The sequence below is a fragment of the Arachis hypogaea genome, chromosome 19 (genome assembly GCF_003086295.3).
Source record: "Arachis hypogaea cultivar Tifrunner chromosome 19, arahy.Tifrunner.gnm2.J5K5, whole genome shotgun sequence".
In the NCBI taxonomy this organism is placed as follows: domain Eukaryota; kingdom Viridiplantae; phylum Streptophyta; class Magnoliopsida; order Fabales; family Fabaceae; genus Arachis; species Arachis hypogaea.
This window is the reverse complement of record NC_092054.1, coordinates 71,026,345-71,048,589: the sequence shown is the minus strand read 5'-3', so window position 1 is coordinate 71,048,589 and position 22,245 is coordinate 71,026,345. Positions and strand designations below refer to the sequence as shown.

At 38.1% G+C, this 22,245-nt stretch overlaps 1 non-coding gene across 1 annotated transcript; it reads left to right on the top strand.

Moving 5' to 3' along the window:
* The first annotated feature begins 2,269 nt into the window (after positions 1-2,269).
* Positions 2,270-2,376, top strand: LOC112780162 (small nucleolar RNA R71). Its single transcript, XR_003191017.1, has one exon. It is a non-coding gene; the product is annotated as a small nucleolar RNA R71 (small nucleolar RNA).
* The last annotated feature ends 19,869 nt before the right edge of the window (positions 2,377-22,245 follow it).

Genomic DNA, 22,245 nt, shown 5'->3' with positions numbered 1-22,245 from the left:
TCTTATTGACAAGCTATGAAAAGAGAATTACCTTTGGTTGGGTTACCTCCCAACAAGCGCTCTTTTATCATCACTAGCTTGACGTTCGGTCTTTGTCATGGTGGATTGTAGTGCCTTAGGTCTTCTCCCCTTACAGTGAAGCGGTCTCCACTTGATTATTTGGTTATCTCTACATGCTCTAAGGAGGGGACCTTTCTGATGGTGAACACTTGCAGTAATTGAGATAGAATAATTGGAAGTTGGGGTGGTGTTGGTTGATGGTGGGCTGATATTACCTTGTCTCCAGGGGAGAAACCCTCTGTAGGAATCTTCTTATTTCTCCATCCTCTTGGCAATTTCTTCACAACTCTCTTCTCTTCTTCAAATAGCTTTCTAGTGATCATTATGTCAGAGGCTTCCTCATTAACTGCTCCTTCCAACTCTCGTGGCTTCAGTTCCTTCTTGAGTTCTCTTGGTTGCTGTATCTCTTGAACTTCTTGCTTGTTCACCAAAAACTATTTCAGTCGTTCAGCTGCTGATTTACTGTTGCTTCCCTTTGTACACATGTTGCTGTGATCATTCCTTGACTCTTTTGCTTCTGGCTCAGACTCAGATGTAGGTTTGAACACATGGAAGGTAAAGTATTCATCATGTATTCTCAGGATTAACTCTCCTTGTTCCATATCTATCAGGGCTCTGGTAGTAGCTAGAAATGGTCTCCCCAGAATAATGGGATGAAGGTAACTTTCCTCCATGTCCATAACAACAAAGTTAGTGGGGAGGAAGTAGTTTTCTACTTTCACCAATACATTTTCAACTACTTCTTCAGCCTTCTTCTGAGTTTTATCTGCCAATTGGATGATTACATCCGTGGATCTCAGCTCATTGATTTGTAACTTCTTTATAAGTGATAGAGGCATCACATTTATGCTAGCTCCTAAGTCATAGAACCCTCTGTCAATTTTTGTCTCTCCTATGGCACACAGAATATGAAAGCTCCCTGGATCTCTTTTCTTCATGAGTATGTCTTTATTGATGAGGGCACTACATTCCTTGTTCATTGTCACTGTTTGTCCCCCTTTTAAGGTTTCTTTCTTCGTTAACAGTTCTTTCATGCACTTCATGCATGTTGGCATCTGTTGGAGAATTTTGATGAAGGGGATGTTGACACTGAGGGATGCAAACATGTCAAGGAATCTTGAATATGACCTGTCTTTCTCACTTTCCATGAGTCTTTGGGAAATGGTGCTTGTGGCACAAAGGGCTTGAGGTATTCTTTCTCTTTTTGTACCTTCCTCTGTTCAGGGCTTGCCATTTCTTCTATCTCCCTTACATTCTTCCTTGACTCTCCTTCATCATGCTCTGAGTGTCTGGAGCATTCCTCCTTCAAACCTTCTTCACTACTTAGATTGATTGACTTGCATTCTTCCCACCTTACCTTCTTCATTTCCCCTCTTGGATTTTTCTCTGTATCACTTGGAAAACTATTAGTGGACTTTGGAGTCTGTTGTGAAAGATGTCCTACTTGAGATTTTAGATTCTTAAGAACCTCCCCTCGGCTTTTCATACTACCTCTCACTTCTTCCCGGAATTTCTTTATGTCTTCACACTCTTTGTTAAGGTTTGAAAGCAAAGCTTCTAGTTTTGCCATTCTGTCATCATCATGTGGTGATTGTTGGTTGGAATTTGGGTGTTGAGAGTGGGTATTGTGGCTTTGGTATGGTGGGTATGAATGAGTGTTTTGTGTGGTTTGGTATGGTCTTTGGTTGGAGTTTTGGTGAGTAGAGTTGTTATACTAGTTTGTGTTATGGGGTTTGTGATCTTGCTTTGATTTTGTTGGTTTCCCCACCCAAAGTTTGGGTGGTTCCTCCAACCAGAGTTATAGGTTTTAGAGTATGGATCATTAGCTTGCCTAGATGAGTTTCCAAGGTAATTAGCTTCCTCCCAGTTAACTCCTTCTTCTGTATCCAACTCTTCTTGGGGTGAAGGTTGAGTGTGGATAGGTGCAGCCTGAGTCTTTTCCATTTACTTGGTCAATTCAGCCAGTTGCTTGGTGATCATCTTATTATGGGCCAGGATTGCATCCATATAGTTTGCTTCCAAGACTCCCCTATTGTTGCTCCTATCTAAGGCATAAAAATACTCACTGTCAGCCACTGTCTCTATAACATCAATGGCCTCTTCAATGGTCTTCTTCTTGTTTAGGGAATCTCTAGATGAGTGGTCTACAACCTTCCTTGATTCACAATTTAGCCCTTCATAAAAGATATGGATTTGCACCCACTCATTAAATATATCAGGGGGACATTTCTTTGTCAAGTCTTTGAATCTCTCCTAGGCTTCATAAAGAATTTCACCATCCTGCTGTCTGAATGTCTGCACTTCAGTTCTTAGCCTATTTACTCTTTGTGGTGGGTAGAACCTTGTTAAGAATCTGTTCATTACATCTTCCCAGGTGGTCAAGGTTTCCTTCGGAAATGACTCCAGCCTTTTTGATGCTTTATCCCTCAAAGAGAATGGAAAAAGTAGAAATCTATAGGTGTCAGGATCAACACCATTAGATTTAACCGTGTCATATATCCTTTGGAATTTAGTGAGATGCTCATTAGGATCCTCTTGTGCACTTCCTCCAAAAGAACAGTTGTTCTGGACAAGAGCTATGAGCTGAGGCTTCAATTTGAAATTATTAGCATGGATAGTTGGCCTTTGAATGCTGCTGTCACAATTTCTTGGATTTGGATTGATGTATGATCCAAGAACTCTCCTCTATTATCCAGCAGGGTTAGCTCTACCTCTTCTAGCATGATTGTTCACCTCTCCTTCATGATGGTTTTTCATATCATCCTCTATGGTTATATCAAAGTATTCCTCCTCTTCTTCTGCACCAACAACTCTTTTTCCTCTTGCTTCCCTCCTTAATCTTAGGAAGGTTCTTTCTGGTTCACTATCAAAGGAAGTTAAAATTTCCTTTCTCCTACCTGTCATACAAGTAGCACAACAAGCAGCAACCAGCAAGAATTCAAAATTAATGAAAAAGGGTGGTTAGAGTAATTGAGGCAATAAATCAAGCAGTTAATGAGTTAGTGGGTTAGCTTTGCTGGAAAGTAACTAAATAAGGAAAAATTAAAGAGAAATAACTAACAGAAAATTGCAGAGAATAAACTAAACAATTGGAATTAAAATTCAATTAATCAAAAGAAAAAGTAAAGTTCTCAATCTAGTTATCCTTCAATTTAATAATTGTCAATACAAAACCAATCTCCGGTAACGGTGCCATAAACATAATGTGCGAAAACTTACCTCTCAACAAATTTCCTTCCGGCGAGTGCACCGGATTGTCGTGAAGTAAAAACTCACTGTAGAGTGAGGTCGAATCCCACAGGGATTGGTTGGTTGATCAATGTTAATTGAAGAATTATGCTAGTTGAGCAAAATCAGAATTGAATTGTTATTGCAGAAAGTAAAATTTGGTGGGAAACTTAAATTGCAAGAATTAAATGACAGAAGTTAAATTGCATGAAATTAAGTGACAGAATCTTAAATTGCAAGAAATTAAATGGGAATGGGGATTTAGCATGAAATTAAAGAAGCAGAATATAAAAGAATGGGTAGATCAGAGAGGGGGAATCATTGGGTTCATGAGATGTATAATTCTCCAGATCAAATTCATTTTCATCTCTTCCACAATTAATGCATTCATTGATCTGCTTGGCAATCTTAAGTCATTAGATCCCAATTCCTTGGAAATCTAATCTCTCTAAGCATGAACAATTGCCCAATTCCTTGATTTAAGTGCTCATGGGAAGAGATGAAGTTTGGTCACTGATTATACCACACAAATTCATAGATCAAAGTGTTGGTAGGATTACATGTCACTATATCCATCCAAACCCCAATCTAATCCAATGTGAGAAAGCATTTCTAGCATGATCTCCTTATTCCTCTTCAAAGGTTCCGAGGTGATCCAATTATGAATAGCTTCTTTCCCAAGATAACTATCCAATTGGATGAAGAACGAAAGCTTTCTAGTGAAATCAAGAGAAAAGAAAGAAGATGAAGAATGAAAACTACTATTGATCCATTGTATTACACAGAGCTCCCTAACCCAATGAAAGGGGTTTAGTTGTTCATAGCTCTCAAAATGGAAATTGGAATTGAAAGATACATTCTGAAAATTAACAAAACAGATAATGAAAAATACAATAGAATGTAAAATTCCCCGTCAAGTCAAAAGATCCCCTCCTAACTTAAATTCTAAGCTATTTATACACTTTCTTTCATTGATCTTCAAGATCTGAATTGGTCTTTTGGCCTTGATGGAATTGGGTTGAAAATGGCTCCAATTGGTTTCCCTTTGTGTTGAAAAGAGATCTGTGTGAATTTTGAATTCCTGATGCTTCACGTTTGAGTCAACGTTTGAGGGTCAACGTTGACTCAAACGCCTTTGAGAAGAAAACCAGAGAAAATCATATATTTTGCTGTCATTGGCATATGACCCAATGTTGGAGGGCCAATGTTCCGCTATTCACGCGTACGTGTGCCTTGCGCGTCCGCGCAAAAAGGTAAAAAATGCTCATCCATGCGTACGCGTGCTTCATGTATGCGCGTGGATGCAGAGATTTCATTTTACAACTTCAGGGGACGTTGGCTTCAGCATTGGACCTCCAACATTCCCTCCAACATTGGCATTTTCACGCGCGTGCATACTCCACGCTTACGCGTGCATTGCCTTTTTTTTCCATCCACGCGTACGCGTCACTGACGCTTACGCGTCGATTCAAAATTCTCAACTCCAAATTATGGGCTTGGCATCGCGGACGTTGGAGGCTGGCGTTTAAGGCAACGTTGGACTCCAACGTTCGGTTAGGGACGCGTATGCGTGACCTACGCGTACGCATGGATGGTCTATTTTGCCATTCCACGCATGCGCGTGACTTACGCTTGCGCATGGATATCAAAATTTTACGTTTTCATGCGTACGCATCATAGACGCGTATGCGTCGCTCAAAATTCATTTAGCTCCAGATTTGAATATTTCATCCCCACGTTGGGGGTAACGTTGGATTTCCAACGCTCCCTCCAACGTGAGCATCAGCCACCATGCAGAGAATTGCTCTGCCTCTATTCCAACGTTTGAGCCAACGTTGGTGGTCCAACTTGGCGACCAACGTGGCTTCCTCTCCATCTTTTCCAGGCTCCTTCTTCAACCTTCCTCCATGCTTTCTTTCACCTATTATAAATCAATACATGCATCAAAGCCTTGCTAAAATCATGAGAATTCTAATCATTCTTAGCACACAAGTAATTATAGCATAATTCTCATGAAATTGCATCAAATTAATTATAATTGGATAAATTTAGGTATGCATGAATTTCTACCTAAATGGCTTACTTATAACTCAAGAAAATGCATAAAACCTATTAAAAACAAAGAAAAAGGCTAGTGAAACTAGCCTAAGATGCCCTGGCATCAGTCTAGAAACTATACTTGCAACGGGAATTTATTGTGAATTCTTTATGGTTTCCTTTGGTTCTGGGTTGGTGGGCGTTGAACGCCCAGTGAAGACTTCTCCACTGGTGTCCAATGCCTTCCCATTCTCCTCTAATTCGGCCTCAACCTCTATGGTTATGGCCTTGCACTCTTCTCTAGGATTAACCTCAGTATTACTGGGAAGAGCGTCAAGAGGGATCTCAGGGATCCTCTAGCTCAGTTGACCAACCTGTACCTCCAAGTTTCTAATGGAGGACCTTGTTTCATTAATGAAACTATGGGTGGTCTTAGTGAGGCTGGAAACCATAATGGCTAAGTCAAAAAAGCTCTGATTAGAGATTTCCATGTTCCCTTAAGAAGATGGGAATGTTGGTCTATTGTTGAACCTATTCTAGTTCCTACCACCTTGATTGAAACTTTGCTGAGGTTTCTATTGATCCTTCCATGAGAGGTTAGGATGATTCCTCCATGAAGAGTTGTAAGTATTTCTATAGGGTACTCCCATGTAATTCACCTCCTCCATGGTGGGTTGATCGGGATCATAAGCTTTTTCTTCAAGAGAAGCTTCCTGATTACTGCCAACTGCAGTTTGCATCCCAGTGCGATGTTGAGAGATCATGTTGACCTGTTGGGTCAAGATCTTATTCTGAGCCAAGATGGCATTCAGAGGTATACATGAATTGGTTGTTTGCAACCATCTCAATGAGCTCTCTTACTTTCGCAGGCATTTTCTTCTAGTAAAAAGATCTACCTGCAAAGCTGTCCAATGAAAGTTTGGACATCTCAAATAAACCATCATAGAACATGCCAATGATGGACCACTCTGATCTAGGGAGCAAGACAATCCAGTAGTTTATCCAAACTCAATAATCCCCGGCAACGGCACCAAAAACTTGGTGTGTGTGTATGCAAAACCCACACTATTTCGTACAACAGCAGTAGTATTGGCAAGTGCACTGGGTCGTCTAAGTTATACCTGAGCGAGTCAGGGTCGATCCCACGAGGATTGTGGCTTGAAGCAAGTTATGATTGTCTTGCAGGTCTTAGTCAGGCGGAATTAGAAGGTTTTGGATATTAAGAAGTTAGTTATTAGGAATTATATGCTGGGAATAGTAAATAATAGGATTAGAGTTGGGAGTTGGAGTTGCTTTGTCTTTCTGAATAAACTCTGGTACTACTGTCTTCTTTGTTTATGAATGATCTTCTTTTATGGCAAGTTGTAAGTGATCAAAGCCACGCCAATGGTCCTTGATTTCCTCCACTACAAAATGAACACGGCTGTGGCCTTTGGCCATGGTTAGTCAATCTGAAAAAGGGTGAAGTGACGGAGAAAAAAAATGCCGGTAAATATTTTCACAAAATTTATCGCGTTGCAAGTATAGTCTAAACCGACAATTAAACCTCAATCAATATTTAAATTGTTTGTCACTTAAGCAAACTCAATAAAATTAACCGAAGTATTAAACCTTGGGTCGTCTCTTAAGGAATTGTAGGGAAGTGTAGTTAATATTGGTTATGGAAAAGTATCTTTTTGTGTTTTTTTTTTTTAAATAAGGAACAAGGAATATAAATAACAAGGAAATAAAATAACCATTACAAAAAGTCCTAGCAGGGATCGAGAATCGGAATTCTTATCCTCATTATCAATGTCACTTGCGATGGTAATTGTCTTTTGCTCTCACTTAGTTAACCTCTAACAATTGAAGGTAGGTCAAGTGAGCAATTCAACTTGAGTTCACAAGTCCTAATTAAAGATTAGAGTTAGTGAAGCTTAAGTCAAGTAGCAACTTTCAATCACCAATCAACAAGAGACTTTGACAATTCAAGAGTCTCCAAATTCCTCAATCTAAGCTTAGAACATAAAAAGCTAATTTAAAATTCAACCAAACATTTTATCAAATACTTGGAAGGCACAAAATAAAAGCATAGAAAAGCAACAAGAGAATGTAAATACTAAAGCCAACAATTGCAAAATCAACGATAACAAATAACGGAAGAAGCAATAAACATGAAATACATCAAATTGCATTAAAAGGGAAATCAAATCTAACATGAGAATTCACAAACTAAATTGGAAACATAAAGTCATCAACAAGGGAAATAAATAAACTAGAATGCTAGAATAAATAAAAGTAGAAGAGAAACTAAATTGAAATAAGATAGAATTCAGAATTTGAGAAGGAATAAAACTAAGAACCCTAAAACCTAGAGAGAGGAGAAAGTCTCTCTCTCTAGAAAACTACATCTAAAACCTAATAATTGTGTATGAAGTGTTGAATGAAATGAATCCCCTATCCAGGTCCACTCTGTAGCCTCTAAGCTTCACTTTCGGGCTTGAAACTGGGCCAAAAGCAGCCCAGAAATTGCCCCTAACGTCTTCTGTTTAATGCAGCACGTGACGCTTTGTCACGCGTATGCATCGGTTATGCGTACGTGGTGCACAGAAATCGTGATTCACACTTTTCACATCTCCACACAACTAACCAGCAAGTGCACTAGGTCGTCCAAGTAATAAACCTTACGTGAGTAAGGGTCGATCCCACGGAGATTGTCAGCTTGAAGCAAGCTATGGTCATCCTTGTAAATCTCAGTCAGGCGGATTCAATTGGTTATGAGGTTTAGATAATTAAAAGATAAATAAAACATAAAATAAAATAAAGTTACTTATGTAATTCACTGGTGGGAATTTCAGATAAGCGTCTGGAGATGCTTTGTTGCTTCTGAATCTCGGTTTTCTTGTTGCCTTCTTCGAACCATGCGTTACTTCCTTCCATGGCAAGCTGTAAGATCCTTTTAGTGAAAATGGTCCTCTATGGTTTCTGTACGGCTAATCAACTGTTGGATTTCTCGTCTCAGATGAAAAATACCAGGTACAGCTACCGCATGGCTAATCATCTGTCGGTTCCCGCTAGCGTCGGAATAGGATCCATTGATCCTTTTGCACACTGTCACTTGCGCCCAACATTCGCAGGTTTGAAGCTCGTCATAGTCATTCCTTCTCGGATCCTACTCGGAATACCACAGACAAGGTTTAGACTTTCCAGATCCCAGGAATGCTAACAATTGGTTCTAGCCTATACCACGAAGATACCAATCTCACGGACTCAGTCCGTGTATTAGATATCCAAGAGAATATACTCCGGTTGTCGTCCAATGACTACGTTGAACATCATGTACACCGCTTTGTGGTTGTCAGGCCCGCGGATCTTGGCTAAGCGAGTAACGAAGATTGGGTGATTGTCACGGGTCAACCCTTCATTCTGACTTAACTGAATTAAGTACGAGAGTATATCTTGGAGAAGAAGTAGACGTGAATTGAATAGAAAACAGTAGTAATTGCATTAATTCATGAAGAACAGCACAGCTCCACACCTTAATCTATGGGGTGTAGAAACTCCACCGTTGAAAATACATAAGTGAAAAAGGTCTAGGCATGGCCGAATGGCCATCCTCCAAAATGTGAACAATGGTCTCAGTTCCGAAGTATGAAAATTGGATCAAAAATCTCTAAATATAATAGTAAAAAGCGCTATTTATACTAAACTAGTTACTAGGGATTACAAAAAATGAGTAACTAAGTGCAAATAGTGCAAAAATCCACTTCCGGGGCCCACTTGGTGTGTGCTTGGACTGAGCATTGAAGCTTTTTCATGCATAGGATATTCTTGGAGTTAAACGCCAGCTTTGGTGCCAGTTTGGGCGTTTAACTCCAATTCTGGTGCTAGTTTGGGCGTTTTACGCCAAGATGTTTTAGGCTGGATTTGGACGCCAGTTTAGGCCATCAAATCTCGGACAAAGTATAAACCATTATATATTGATGGAAAGCTCAGGATGTCTACTTTCCAACGCAATTGAGAGCGCGCCAATTGGGCTTCTCTAGCTCCAGAAAATCTACTTTGAGTGCAGGAGAGTCAGAATCCAACAGCGTCTGCAGTCCTTTTTTAGCATCTGAATCAGATTTTTGCTCAGGTCCCTCAATTTCAAGACATAAACTCATAGAAAAGCCTAGAAATGTGATTTTTGAATAAAAACTAATAAAAATATAATAAAAAGTAGCTAAATCATACTAAAAACTATGTAAAAATAATGCCAAAAAGGGTATAAATTATCCGCTCATCACAACACCAAACTTAAATTGTTGCTTGTCCCCAAGAAACTAAAAACAAAATAGGATAAAAAGAAGAGAATATACAATAAATTCCAAACTTATCAATGAACTTAGTTCCCATTAGATGAGCGGGGCTAGTAGCCTTTTTGCTTCTGAACAGTTTTGGCATCTCACTTTATCCTTTGAAGTTCAGAATGATTGGCATCTATAAGAACTCATAATTCAAATAGTGTTATTGATTCTCTTAGTTCAGTATGTTGATTCTTGAACACAGCTACTTTATGAGTCTTGGCCGTGACCCTAAGCATTTTGTTTTCTAGTATTACCACCAGATACATAAATGCCACAGACACATAACTGGGTGAACCTTTTCAGATTGTGACTCAGCTTTGCTAGAGTCCCTAGTTAGAGGTGCCCAGAGCTCTTAAGCACACTCTTTTTGCTTTGGACCACGACTTTAACCTCTCAATCTCAAGCTTTTCACTTGACACCTTCACGCCACAAGCACATGGTTAGGGACAGCTTGATTTAGCCACTTAGGCCAGGATTTTATTCTTGTGGGCCCTCTTATCTAGTAATGCTCAAAGCCTTGGATCTTTTTTACCCTTGCCTTATGGTTTAAAGAGTTATTGACTTTTTCTGCTTGCTTTTTCTTTTTCTTTTTTTTTCTTTATTTTTTTCTTTTTCGCCCCTTTTTTCTCTTTTTTTTTTCGCAAGCTTTTGTTTTTCATTGCTTTTTCTTACTTCAAGAATCAATTTTATGATTTTTCAGATTATCAATAACATTTCTCCTTTTTTCTTTATTCTTTCAAGAGCCAACCATTTGAACATTCATAAACAACAAATTCAAAAATATGCACTGTTCAAGCATTCATTCAGAAAACAAAAAGTATTGCCACCACATCAAAATAATTAAACTAATTTCAAGATAGAATTTGAAACCATGCACTTCTTGTTCTTTTGCAATTAAAAACATTTTTCATTTAAGAAAGGTGAAGGATTCAAAGGACATTCATAGCTTGAAGACATAGACACTAGACACTAATGATCATGTAATAAAGACACAAACATAAACAAAACATAAAGCATAATTTTCGAAAAACAGAAAAAGAAGAACAAGGAAATTAAAGAACAGGTCCACCTTAGTGATGGCGGCTAGTTCTTCCTCTTGAAGATCTTATTGAGTGCTTGAGCTCCTCAATGTCTCTTCCTTGCCTTTGTTCCTCCTTCCTCGTGGCTATTTGGTCCTCTCTGATTTCATTGAGGATAATGGAGTGCTCTTGGTGCTCCGTTCTTAGTTGCCCCATGTTTGAACTCAATTCTCCTAAGGAGGTGTTGATTTCCTCCCAATAGTTTTGTGGAGGAAAGTGCATCCCTTGAGGCATCTCAGGGATTTCTTGATGAGAAATTTCCTCATGCTCTTATTGAGGTCCATGAGTGGGCTCTTTTGTTTGCTCCATCCTCTTCTTGGTGATGGGCTTGTCCTCATCAATGAGGACATCTGTAACAACCCTAGTTTTTGAAAATCAAATAATTAGTTATTTGTGATTTATTATATTTGTTGATAATTTTATTTTAAGAAAATTATTTTACTAAAGGTTATTAAATAAAGTTTCATGATAATTGGAGTTTAAATTAATTAGAATTTTTATATAAACTTTATTAGATATTTGGTATCATTGAAATTATAATTTTGATAATTGAAGAATAAGAAGAATTGTATAATTTAATTTAAATAAATTCTATTTTGAATGAATTATGTTATTAATTTGAACTCCTAGAAATTATTTTATTTGAACTGACTAGATTGATATTTATAAATACTTTAAGTTTACGTCAATTAATATTTTGTGTATAATTTTTATTATTATTAGTTATTTTATAAATTAAAATTAAAGTTTCGGAGATAGAAAAATAAAGAAAAGTTATATCCTTTAATTTGAATAATGAATATTGAGTTTACACTATATTTTATAAAAATGTCATTAATATGTTTATTTTACAATTTAAATTAGAAATAATTAATTAAATTTAGCAATATGATAAATAATGTTCCGAAATATTTCTAATAGAGTATATTTGGTTTTAAAATTATTCTACTCTCCAATTTTATCAAAATATCTATCCATATCTATCCATATTCTTTTATAAAATCCTAAATTCTAACCCTAAATCCCAAAAATCCCCAAATTCATCTAGAAACCCTAATTCCTAATTTCAAACCCTAACCCCTTTCACCCTCACCATCCCTCAACCGTACCCCACCTCCTTTCTTCCTAAACACACCACACACACAAAAAAAAAGAAAAAAACGCAGAAATGAAAAGGGAAAACTGAGGGCTTGGAATCGGAGAAGAGGGAGCCGCACTCTGCGCCATGCAGCTCACCGCCGCCGCATCTCGCCTGTGCCGTTATTCATGTCCATCGCCATGCAGCCGTTGCTAGCTCGCCTTGCCATCGCCGCCGTTGGAGCAAGGTCACATCGTCGTTAGTTCTGAAGCCGCTGAGGAGCCGAACGCCGTCAAAGTTGCACCGTCGCGTCACCGTCGCTGTGACTCCGCCAAACCCATCACACCCAGCCGTGTCTTGCTTGCCGTCGTGCCATCCACGCGCGTTGAGAAGGAAGAGAGAAACAGAGGAGAGTGGCGTCGCACCTTACTGCCGTCCCGTAGCCTGAGAAGAACCACGAAGAGGAGAGAGAGAGCGCACGAAGGGAAACGCCACCACGAAGCCATCGCCGCTGTCGTCATGCTCCACCACTGCCACGTCTCACCAGGCCATCACTGTCGTGCTTCCTGGTCACCGTCGAAGGAAGCCACCGCCACCGTCGATTTGGAGTTACTGCAATTGGAGCCACTAGCGGAGGTGAGTTGCTACTGCCCTGTTGCCATTCTAATCATATTCAACGTCCACTGTCTTGAGCCGTTTCTGCCTTGAGTTCGTCGAATCCGGATTCCTTGTACTATTGCAACTGTCACTACTGCTGTGGGAACGAACTTTGTTATTTGGCCGCTGCTGAGGCCTTCCACCATCACTGGAGCTGCTCAAAACCACCATGGTTGCTACCTAGAAAACAAAATGAGCACTGGAAATTGTTACTGAAGCTACCCAAGAACACTATGTTTGCTGCCAAGGGGACAGAACGGATGTCAGAACCTGACAGAGTGCCGCTGCCGTCGATCGGAGATGCTAAAATTGCCGCTGCTACTGATGGCTTCGAAATACTTGGTTGTGGCGTTTAGACTCTGCAATTTCGACATTGAGGTAGGGGATTTATTTTTAAAGTTAAACGTTTTTAATTTAGAATGCCTACAAAGTTAATTCGATAATTGCGAATAGTTAATAATGGTTAAGAATTGATTAATTGATGTGAATTTCCTGAAAGGTGTTTGAGAACAGTTAACTATAGTGATTATTGTGAATTATGACTAGAATTGGATACTGTTGTGATTATTCTGAATTATGAATTTGAATTGGATGCAATTATGATGATTCTGAATTATAAGTGAAATTAAATGCGATTGTGAATTGTACTTTGGATGATTGATTTTTTTTGTGATGAATTGGCTGAGATTCTGATCTTGGATGAACTATTTTCAATTGTTTGATATTGAATTGGAATTTTAATATAATGGAATGGCTGTGAAATAGACTTGTGACGGGTTGAAATTGGTTGAAATGTGGCTATGAATGGTAATGTTATTTATTAAATTGAAATATGATGAGTTAATTATTGAATGAAATATATTTGAGAAAAGTTAGTTGTGGTGATTGCTCTGAGTTATCATTGAAATTGGATGCAGATGTGAATTGAGTTTAGGTTATGGCTGTGATATTGACTGGCTTCGTTGTCGTGAGTAATTAACTGATGAGATTTACTTTGGTTTAAGGCTGTGATTGTTATTGGTTTTCTGATTATTTTAGAATTGTTGGAAATTCCGATTTTAGTTGATTATGTCAAGTTGGTAGCTTTTGAATGGTTCATTTGATTACTAAGTCAATTTTCTTGAAACCTGAATTTTAAGGTAAAATAGTAGTTTTGAAAACAAACTAGTAATTTGATAGTGAATGATATTGCATGAGGTTAAAGACTGATTTTTGGGAAATTATTCATAATTCTTTTGACGTTGGACTGGGCTAATTTTCAAGAATGGTTGATGGAAAATTCTGATTGTATTTGATGAAAGGATGTTAGTCATTATACTAATTTATGATGAGATGACTATTGAGAATCTGTTCATGTGATAATTGCTGGTAAATGGCAGGTGAAATGTTGAGAAAGAGAGAACCCGTAAGGGTGGTTAAGTCCGAGTTTTAGGGGAGGTGCTGTCAAAATTTCTATAAAATTGAGGTTTTGCTTGAAATGTTTTGGATGACAGATATTATTATTAATAATTATGTGATTATTATTACTTTGAAATTTTTGATATATGATTTTGATAATCAAAAACAAAATTTTCTCGAATTTTCTATAAAATAGAAACGCGATATCGAACTAAAGGCTCAATATTAAATAGTTAATAAAAGAAATAGGTTAGTAACTCCTTACTTTTGGTACGATCATGACGACTGGAAGTTGGGTCGTTACAATATCTTCCTCTATGACAATTCCAGCTGAATTGCATAGGGTACAGATGAGATGAGGAAAGGCTAACCTTGCCTAAGTAGAGGGCTTATCCGCCAGCTTGTAGAGTTCTAGAGGTATGATTTCATGAAATTCTACTTTCTCTCCATTCATGATGCTATAGATCATGATAGCCCGGTCTATTGTAGGAATGATAGAGCGTCGGATGAACTCCAATCATCCCCTAGCCGCGGGTTTGAGGTCAAGCCTTCTTAGTTGAACCGGCTTGCCTCTTGAGTCTCTCTTCCATTGAGCTCCTTCCACACAAATGTCCCTAAGGACTTGGTCCAAACTTTGATCAAAGTTGACCCTTCTAGTGAAAGGATGAGGGTCTCCTCTCATCATTGGCAAGTTAAATGCCAACCTTACGTTTTCTGGACTGAAATCCAAGTAATTCCCCCGAACCATTGTGAGCCAATTCTTTAGGTTCGGGTTCATACTTTGGTCATGGTTCCTAGTGATCCATGCATTAGCATAGAACTCTTGAACCATTAAGACTTCAACTTGTTGGATTGGGTTGGTGAGAGCTTCCCAACCTCTTCTTCGAATCTCACGTCGGATCTCCGGATATTCACCCTTTTTGAGCTTGAAGGGGACCTTAGAGATCACCTTTTTCTTGGCCACAACTTCATAGAAGTGATCTTGATGGACCTTTGAGATGAATCTCTCCATCTCCCATGACTCGGAGGTGGAAGCAATTGCCTTCCCTTTCCTCTTTCTAGAGGTTTCTCCGGCCTTAGGTGCCATTGATGGTTATGGAAAAACTAAAAAGCAGAGCTTTTCCCACGCCAAACTTAGAAGTTTTGCTTGTCCTCGAAAACATGAACAATGGTCTCAGTTCCAAAGTATGAAAACTGGATCAAAAGTCTCTAAATATAATAGTAAAAAGTGCTATTTATACTAAACTAGTTACTAGGGATTACAGAAAATGAGTAACTAAGTGCAAATAGTGCAGAAATCCACTTCTGGGGCCCACTTGGTGTGTGCTTGGGCTGAGAATTGAAGCTTTTTCATGCATAGGCTGTTCCTGGAGTTAAACGCCAGCTTTGGTGCTAGTTTGGGCGTTTAACTCCAATTCTGGTGCCAGTTTGGGCGTTTTACGCCAAGATATTTTAGGCTGGCTTTGGACGCCTTTTTGGGCCATCAAATCTTGGGCAAAGTAGGGACTATTATATATTGCTGGAAAGCCCATGATGTCTACTTTCCAACGCAATTTAGAACGCCCCAATTGGGCTTCTGTAGCTCCAGAAAATCTACTTCGAGTGCAGGAGGGTCAGAATCCAACAGCGTCTGCAGTCCTTTTTCAGCCTCTGAATCAGATTTTTGCTCAGGTCCCTCAATTTCAGTTAGAAATTACCTGAAATCACAGAAAAATACACAAACTCATCGTAAAGTCTAGAAATGTGAGTTTTGAATAAAAACTAATAAAAGTATAATAAAAAGTAGCTAAATCATACTAAAAACTATGTAAAAACAATGCCAAAAAGGGTATAAATTATCCGCTTATCAGTACGCGTCGCTGGTCTTCTGCACTTGTCATACGTACGCGTCGCTGTAAAATGCTCCAGGTCACGTGCACGCATCAGCCATGCGTGCGCATCTCTCCTCGCTTATCAACTCTTTCGTTTCTTGTGTTCCTTCCACTGTAAGATGCTTCCTTTTCATCCTTCAAGCCATTCATGCCCTGTAAACCTGAAAACACTTAACAAACATATCACGGCATTGAGTGGTAATAAGGGAGGATTAAAATTAGCAAATTAAGGACAAAGGAGCATGTTTTCAACCATAGCACAAAATTAGGAAGAAAAATGTAAAACACACAATTTATATGAATAAGTGTGAGAATAATTGATAAAATCCGCTCAATTCAATACAAAATAAAACGTAAAATAGCGGTTTATCAAATCTTCCCACACTTAAACATTAGCATGTCCTCATGCTAAGCTCTAGAGAAGCTATAAAGGAGGTGAAGATGAATGGTAGAATTTATGCAATGCAATCTATCTAAATGCAGGCTACCTACATTCGTCTAGCTATTCTAATTACTATATATATATATATATATATATATAGTCAAAGTGAATCAAATTTCCAAAGAAATCATATAAGCACAATCAAGGGCTAAATCAGTCATATCAAAACACATTCACAGTTGAGCAATGATTAAATATGGACATATGGAGTTGAGCAATTGAACCCTCACTGGATGTGTATATGCACTCTATTCGCTCAAGTGTTTAAGGTTCAGCCACTCAAGTCTCCTCTAATCATGCTTTCTAAAACTTTGTTCTTCATCTAACCAATCAATAAATATTTAGTGTACAAATGCAAACATCATGAGGGATTTTCAAGGTTGTAATGGGGCCAAGGCAAGGGTGAGGATATATGTATGGCCAAGTGAGTTATCAATTGAATCTTTGACTAACCTGAGTTCTCACCTAACATATGCACACTCTCTATACAATTCTAAAATCAAGCCTAGCCACCCAAAATCTCACTTTTGCATATTTTCACACACTGATGTATCAATTCTAATTCCACCACATATGCACTGATCTTTTCATTAAACTTAACATCGGGGTAATTTGGTCCCCCAATTCATTTATTTCTTCTCTTTTTTTTCTTTTTTTCATTTTTTTTCTAATTTTTTATTTTTATTTTTTTCTTTTTATATAAATGAAAGCATAATATATCAATGCATATGGTTTCTATAATTTCACATGAGTAACACCCAAATTCTCAATATTTGTCAATAAAAATAAAACATATTCGCATCAACCAAAGTTCCCGCATTTTCCCACACTTAGTTGACACACACTATCTTAAGCTAACCAAAGATTCAAATAGGATAATTAATTATTTTTCTGCTTAAGGCTAGTGATGTGGTAATATAAAGAACAAAGGGGATTAAAAAGGGTGAAAGTGGCAAACAAAGGTAAATGAAATGGTAGGCTATTTGGGATAAGTTAGCTATAATCAAATGATGGCCTCAATCACATATATGCATGAATATACACTAAATAATGGACATATAAAATGGAACAAACCAAAAATTACAATCATAGAGAAGAAAATACACACAAGAAGAAAAATCATGGTTAAATAATGTAACCATACAATTAGGCTCAAAGTCTCACAGGTTGTGTGTTCTTAGCTCTTAAAACCATGTTCCAAACTATATATATACAAGTTTTTAAAAAGTTTTAACTCAAATCAATGTGAATCTTAATGCCCTTTTCAAGAAAAAGATACATTCCTTGAAAATTTCTTCAATTTGACCAACATTTCTTACATCTATCCTAAATGAAAAGTTAAAAATTTTTAGTTTTAACTTCCTATTTTCAATCAAACCAAATTCTCATATGCAAAATGGAAACTAAGCTCAATAATCCATATTTTTCCAAATCACAACTAATAAACTAAACGTGCAATTCAAACTAAAAGTCTAAGATTTATACAAGCCAAAGTACAAAATGCAACAAAGTAAAAATAAATAAAAGTACAATAAAGTAAAAATGTGCAAGTGCTAAAAAAAATAAAACAAAAATAAAGCAAAATAGAACAAAAGTCTGAAATGGTTCACCAAAATATAGACTTCGCCGATGAAGGCGACCTCCCCACACTTAGATCACAGCATCATCCTCGATGCTCTCAATCAAGCTAGGTGTGAAGGATCATCCCGCACTGGTCCACTGTCAGCTGCAGGTGTCTGTGACTATATCAGATGCTCAGGCTGAGCACCTCATGCTGTGCAACCTCCTGCTGGTCCTCCTCATGCTCCTCTTCCTCCTCAAAGTGCTCCGAGGGTGTGTCAGGCTCAGAGGGGATGTCAGTACGCCCAGTAGTACTTATGAGCTTCAGATGGGCATAGCGTCACTTGCTGCAACGCTCCGACTGCTCATAGCGTCGCTGATTGCGGCGCTTCATCTGATCAATGCGCTCGAAAAGGCGCTGCAGAAGGTTGTAAACTGGCTGAGAAGTGGATGATGGTGCTGCTGAAGTAGGTGGTGCTACAGGTGCTGAAGGTGCTGCTGAGGATGTGGCCGCCTCAATAGGAGTAGTAGTAGGTGGTCTGTGGCCTACAGGTCCAAATCGCTTGTCGTGCGGGATGACCTTCTTGCAGTCAGCAATCGATGGTTTTTCATCCTGGGGCTCCCAGGGTACCTCAGCTCGAATAGCCATCTGTGTAATCAAGTACGGAAAAGCTAAGGTGCATCTGACATGAACTCTAGACATATACTTCCTGATGAGTCTTGGAAGGTATAGGTCCTTCCCTTCCATGACACACCAGATAAGAAGGATCATAGCTGCTGGACCTCTGACTCGTGAGTACTAGGCATAACTGATGAATAGATTTTTGTGTACTTTAGATTTTCACAAATGAAATCTCGTTGCAAGTATAGTTTCTAAACCAACAAACAATCCTCTCATACAAAAATTTGTTTGTCACAAGTATAAACCGCAATAAAAATAATAACCGAAGTATTCAAACCTCAGGTCGTCTCTCAAAGGAATTGCAGGGAAGTCTTCTTGTTATTGGTTATAGGACAAGTATTTTGGGGTTTTGATAAGAGACATGAAACATAAATGGCAAGAAAGTAAAGGAAACTCAAATGATAAAAAGTCTTGGCAAGGGTTGATAGTTAAGGATCTATATCCTTGTTACTAACCACAACATGATAATTGTAAGGATCAATCTCATTAAGTCATCCTCTAACGAATGAAGGAAAGTCAAATGAGTTATACCAATCCTAATCTATAAGTCCTAACCACTCACTAATTAACTTAGTGGAAGCTAGAGTCAATGGACACCAATTATCAAGACTTTGACATTAGCAACTCAATTTCACCTAAGTTACCATCCCAAGCCAAGAACACAAAAATCTACTCTAACATCCTTCCAAGCATTTAATCAAACACTTGGAAGGCATAAAAAGAAAGCAAGATAAAATTGCAAGAACTTTAAATCTATAACTACTCAAAGTAAGGAATTAACAACAATAAAGCAAATCAACAATAAAGGAACATGAAACATAAATTGCAATAAAGAGAAGTAGAAGAAACAAGAGTGCATCAACAACAAAGTAAACAATTACAAGGATTAAACTACTAAACTAGGAAAGTAAAGGTAGAGGAACAAGAGATTGAAGAGGAAAAGTAAATCAAAGCATGAATTAAACCTAGATCTAAGAAATCATAATCTACATCTAACCTAATTCTAGAGAGAAGATAGAGCTTTTCTCTCTCTCTAGAAACTAACTAAAACATGATAAAACTCAATTATTTGCTTCCCCGCTTGACTCCTCTTGAATTCTGCATGTAATAGGCTCAGAAATGAGTTGGATTTGGGCCTGGGAAGCTCAGAAATCGCCACTAGCATTTTCACTTTAATGAGGTCACGTGCGAGCTACGACGCGTACGCGTGGGTCACGCGTACACGTCGTCTGGAATTTTTACTTCCCACACGTACGCGTCATGTCACGCGTACATGTCGCCATGCGACTTCCTATTCCACGCGTGCGCGTCGATGAATGCATCACAAATCCTTGATTTTCCATGATTTCTCCACTTTGCATGCCTTTCTCTTCATTCCTTTGATCCATTCCTAGCCTTTTCAACCTGAATTCACTAACAAACACATCAAGGCATCTAGTGAAATAAAAGGTGAATTAAAATTAACCAATTAAGGGCCTAAAAAGCATGTTTCCACTCTTAAGCACAAATTAGGAAAAAATCATGAAACCATGCCATTTCATTGAATAAATGTGAGAAAAGTTGATAAAATTCACTCAATTTAGGCATAAAATATACCACGAAATAGTGGTGTATCAATAACATAATTGCTCAGTATCTGTTGCCATAGCCTAACCTCATCATTAAGATAATCAACCTTGATACCCCGTGGAGTCTCCTTCGACGTTCCCATAGCACACGAAGAACCATTCCTAACTATTCCTTTCCCGGAAATTGGGATCTTGATGGTGCAAGAGTTCTATGCCAATGCATGGGTCACGAAGAACCATGATACAAGCGTGAACCCAAGTCCCAAAAATTGGCATACCATGGTCTGAGGGCGTCTCTTGGTTTTCAGCCCGAAAAGTGTAAGGTTGGTGCTCCAATTGCCAGTAATACAAGGAGACCAACATCCTTACACTAGGAGAGTCAATTTTGATCAGAGGCTGGACAAAGTCTTTTCAGACATTTGTGTGGAAGGAGCTCAGTAGAAGAGGGATGCTCAAGGTAAGCCTATCTAACTAAGAAGGTTTGACCTCAAGCCTGTAGCTAGAGGATGGTTGGAATTTATCCAACACTATATCATCCCTACTAGCAATCGGTCAAAAGTGACCAGTGACAGAGCCATCATGATTCATTGCATCATGATTGAGAGTTAGGTGGAGGTACATGAAATAATACCTCAAGAGTTGTACAAGAAAGTTGAAAAGCCTTCTACCTTAGCAAGGTTGGCCTTTCCCCACCTTATCTGTCACCTATGCAATTCAGTTGGAATTGTCATAGAAGGAGACATTCCCATTGAGGAGGACAATCCCATCATTAAAAGGAGGATGGAGCAAACTAGAGAGCCAGCACATGGACCACAGCAAGAGCATGTGGAGCTGCCTTAACAAAAAATCCCTGAGATGCCTCAAGGGATGTATTTTCCTCCCCAAGGCTATTGGGACCAATTTCATACTTCTCTAGAATTATGCTCCAACATGGATCAGTTGAGGATGGGACATAAAGAGCATTCTACCATCCTCTATGAAATAAGAGAAGATGAAAGGGCCATAAGGGAAGATCAAAGAGTTATGAGGGAAGAACAACAGATGTAGGGGCGTGGCATAGAAGAAATCAAGCACTCTATTAGATCCTCCAGAAGGAGTAATAGCCGCCATCACTAAGGTGGATTCATTCCTTTAATCCCTTGTTACCTATGCTATTTTTCTGTTTTCCATGTATTTTATCTTATTGTCTATTTCTAGTGTATGATCATCTTTATTTATGTCTTAAAGTTATGAAATATTCCATGCATCTCTCACCTTGCTTAAAAGAAAAATTTTAATTGAAAAAGAAAAGTAAGATGAATGAATTTCGAGTTATATATTAAGAATAGTTCAATTATTTGATGTGGTGGCATTGCTTTTGTTTTTTGAATGCATGAATGAACAATTCATATTTGATGTTGGAGTTAAAGAATGTTGGGTCTTGAAAGAATGATGATAAAAGAGAAGTATTATTGGTGATATGAAAAATCTAAAAATTTGATTCTTGAAGCAAGAAAAAGAAGCAAAAAAATACGAATAATAATAATAATAATAATAATAATAATAATAATAATAATAATAATAATAATAATAATAATAATAATAGAAAAAAGAAAAAGAAAAAGCCAATAGCTCTTTAAACCAAAAGGCAAGAGTAAGGATCCAAGGCTTTGAGTATCAATGGTTAGGAGGGCCTAAAAGATATAAAATCTTTGCCTAGAAGTTCAATTGACCTGCTTCCCTAACTATATGCTTGTGGTGTGAAGGTGTCAAGTGAAAAGCTTGAGACTGAGCAGTTAAAGTCATGACCCAAAGCAGAAAGAGTGTGCTTAAGAACAATGGACACCACTGGCTGGGGATTCTAGCAAAGCTGAATTACAATCCAAAAGGGTTCACCCAGTTAAGTGTCTGTGGCATTTATGTATCTGGTGGTAATACTGGAAAACAAAGCGCTTAGTGTCATGGCTAAGACTCAAAAGAAGATGTGTTCAAGAATAAAAAAGAACTAAACTAAGAGAGTTAATAATATCATATGGATTCAGAGTTCCTAAAGATGCCAACACTTCTGAGCTTCAAAGGAAAGTGAGATGCCAAAACTATTCAGAAGCAAAAAGCTACTAGTCACGCTCATCTAATTGAAACTGAGTTTCATTGAGAACTATGAGATTTATTGTTTTCTTCTCTTCTTCTTAATCCTACTTTGTTTTTGGTTGCTTGGGAACAAGCAACCGTTTAAGTTTGGTGTTCTGATGAGCGGATATTTTATACGCTTTTTGGCATT